Source organism: Sciurus carolinensis, unplaced genomic scaffold (assembly GCF_902686445.1).
Source record: "Sciurus carolinensis unplaced genomic scaffold, mSciCar1.2, whole genome shotgun sequence".
NCBI lineage: Eukaryota > Metazoa > Chordata > Mammalia > Rodentia > Sciuridae > Sciurus > Sciurus carolinensis.
The window spans coordinates 119,505-122,504 of NW_025920256.1; the positions used below are offsets into that span (position 1 = coordinate 119,505).

Genomic DNA, 3,000 nt, shown 5'->3' on the forward strand with positions numbered 1-3,000 from the left:
GAGAAGCTTTGTTAGCAGCCTGGAAGGAGACCTTTCCGTTGGAAGGTTTTCTATGGTGCTTCCCCAGCCGCAGGAAATGGCAGGGCGCACAGGCCCCGCGGGCCGAGGCGGCTAACTGCAGGCCTATGCCAGAGATCCCGGCGGGAAAGGGCGCCTGATACATCGGGGCTCCGGGTCCTCTACAGAGGGCGATTCAGAAGCAGCACCTGGTGCTCCGGGCCGCAGGGAACTGGTGGGCGCTTCTGACAGTGAGAACAGGGGCCCATTATGTGGAATCTAATCACATGGGCGCGCAAGCAGCTCCAGTTTTGGTTCTGAGAAGCGCTTATGCAGCCGCATCTCTCTCCCTCCACTCTCGTGATTTCAGGCAGCGCTGGGTCCTGGGTCTGGCGCGTGGTGGCCGGGCGCAGCTGGGCTCCCGGGAGGGCCAGATTCACAGCTCGCCTAGGCTCAATTTTCCGCCTGGGGTTGGGAGCTGCATCAACAGCATTTCCAGTGAGGCCAGAGGCCCCACCCGATAGGGGAAAGCAGAGGAAGGGAGTTTGTAACAGGAAAGGAGGTGGATAGCGAGCGCCGCCCCCTCCTGGCTCCCCACCCGGGGCGATCTGGGTTCGCCAGGTGACGTTGGGGGAGACCCCTCTGCACGACCTCTCTTTAGAGAGGACTGGACGTTGTCTGCCCATCCTAGGCGTTCCGGAGCGCTACTCCCTGCCGGAACCGACGCGCGGGACTCGGCGGTAAGGAAAAGAGCGCTCCTGGCGCCAGGGACCCGGCATCCAACACATAGCGGCCCTGGGGAGAGGCACGTCGGCCCTGGGGAGAGGCCCGGCTCACGCCTCCCAGGGAACTACAACGCAGGGGTCTCCCCTGGCCGGCGGACACCGGGGATCCCGCGGCGGGGCAGGTCTGCTCGCCCGGGTACAAGCCCTGGGGACCTTTCCCGCCCGGACAGGAGCGCTCCCAGTGCCCTGCCGCTACCTGCGGGGACCAGGCGCCGCCACGCGAGGGGGCGGCGCCCCCATGCCCAGTCCGGAGACTGGCGCCGGTAGTGTTTAGTGCTCTGTGGCTTCCACCGCCGGGCACTGCGACCCCGGCAGACAGCGGCCCAACAGTCAGAACCCTCTGAAGACCCCCTCTCCTCCCCAAGATCACGCCCCTACAGCCCAGCAAACAACCTGCCTGTGCACTCCTCACCCAGCCTAGTCATGGGAGCTCGAGACGCGGGAGGACGCCCCCACTCCATCCCCAGCCCTGAGCTTGGTACCCGCTTTTCTAGTGCCCCCCGCCAAATTATCTTAAGTCCTTCGCCCCCAACCAGGTTATCAGAAGCCGAGACCGCCTCCCCGCCCGGATTCTTGTCCCTCGCCCTGTCAAGCCGCAGAGCGCAGGGAGGAAGGCGGCGCCGCAGGGGAACTCACCGGTTCTCCTGAGCCCTGCTCCGGGCGGCTCCCGGCCCTGGCTCAGTCGGTAGGTCCCCAAGCCGCAGCTGCTGGTGCGGCGACAGAACCAGCTCTGCTCCGCCGCGAGCCTCCGCGCCGCCTTTGGGCTCCTCCCCCGAAGCCGGGCCTGAGTCGCGGGCGTGGCGTGGGCCCACTCAACACCAGCCTGCTTCTAAGGGAGCTAGGAGAAGGGTCCTGGGGCTCCCGGGGGCCAGGGGACTCTTTTTGAGCAACAGGAAACGGAAAGGAGATGAGATAGAGCGCTTCCTCCCACCTACTCCCACCATGGAAAGGAGGAACTCGAGAAAGGCATTCTTGCTCCCATTTGACAGATGAGCATCGTGAAGCTCCAGAAGGAGTAGTGACCTGCCCGCGGTCACATAGAACAGCGCCAGTGCCAAGAATTCAAGTATCCTACCTTGAGGGCCCCCGCGCAGTCTGTCAGCCTTCAGGCTTCCCAGGACGTCCGGGGACGCGACCAGGTGTTGCCCTAGGAACAGGTCTGTGGGGACAGGTCTCCCAGGCCAGGAAAGCGAGACAAGTGGGAGCACGTGGGTGTGATCTGTGGTGTGGACTAGCATCATTTCCTCTTTCTGGAAAGAAGGGAGGTGAAGCAAAGGAGGAAGGAAGTGGTCGTACCTCCGCTGACGTCTGCCGTTTGAAGATGTGCAGGATCTAGACCTGGGCTGCTTCCCTGAGCTTTCATGCTAAAAATGCAAACGCAATAAAATAAACACGCAAAACATAACGGGTGCCTTCTTTCTGTCTTTGAATCCAAGCCCCTTCTGGGGCACAAGACCCTGCGCCCTTTGCCTTTCTTTACACAACAATGGATTTAACTACCTTTAAGTTGCTGTTGAAAACCAAGCCCTCCTCCCCCCAGGAAGAGGAGAGAAAGTTAATAAACAAAGGGGGAAAAACCCAACCCAAAACATTCTCTGGAATCCACACTTGCTGAACACAGGCCTTAGAACAATAGGGTTCTCTTTTCAACAAAAGACTTTGTTTCCTGAACTTTCCTGGGCACCCAGATTGGAGCCCTAAGCACCCCAGGGCCAACAAGCTGGGGAGTGGGGTGGCAGATAAAGTTTAGGTTTGAGGAGTCTGGGGCTCTATCCAGTAAATTCAATTTGTAGCAGTCTCCTTTGGAGAACTCTGGGTCATTATTTGTGAGCAATATTCTTTTGAGGCTCGAAGTCACCACCTGAGTTTAAGTGATTTCCTCTTTGCTAAGAAAACTCAATAACTTTTCTTGAAGGAGTGAAAAATTTATAGGTTGGTTATGCCTGCTCCGGGGCCACAGGCCCTTCCCAAGTCCCCTGAAGTCCCCCTTCACTTGCCCTGTTCATTAATAATCCAGTTTGTGAATGACTCTGCTTTAGTAGCAGCAATTAGAGAGCAGAGCAGGTGGGAAAGATTTACAGTGACGTTTAAAATAACCCAAGGGGACCATTGTTCTCTGCAGAATGTTTCCATTGATTTATAATGAAGAGCTGCTGGCTGAGAAGGTGGTAATCCATCTCTCCAAGGCATGGGTAGAACCTGGAGCCTGTGTCCCTGA

The 3,000-nt window shown here is 58.6% G+C and overlaps 1 long non-coding RNA gene across 1 annotated transcript; it reads left to right on the plus strand.

Moving 5' to 3' along the window:
• Positions 1-208: 208 nt before the first annotated feature.
• Positions 209-2,170, plus strand: LOC124975347 (uncharacterized). The gene is made up of 3 exons (XR_007106890.1): positions 209-737; positions 1,319-1,467; positions 1,772-2,170. It is a non-coding gene; the product is annotated as an uncharacterized LOC124975347 (long non-coding RNA).
• Positions 2,171-3,000: the final 830 nt, after the last annotated feature.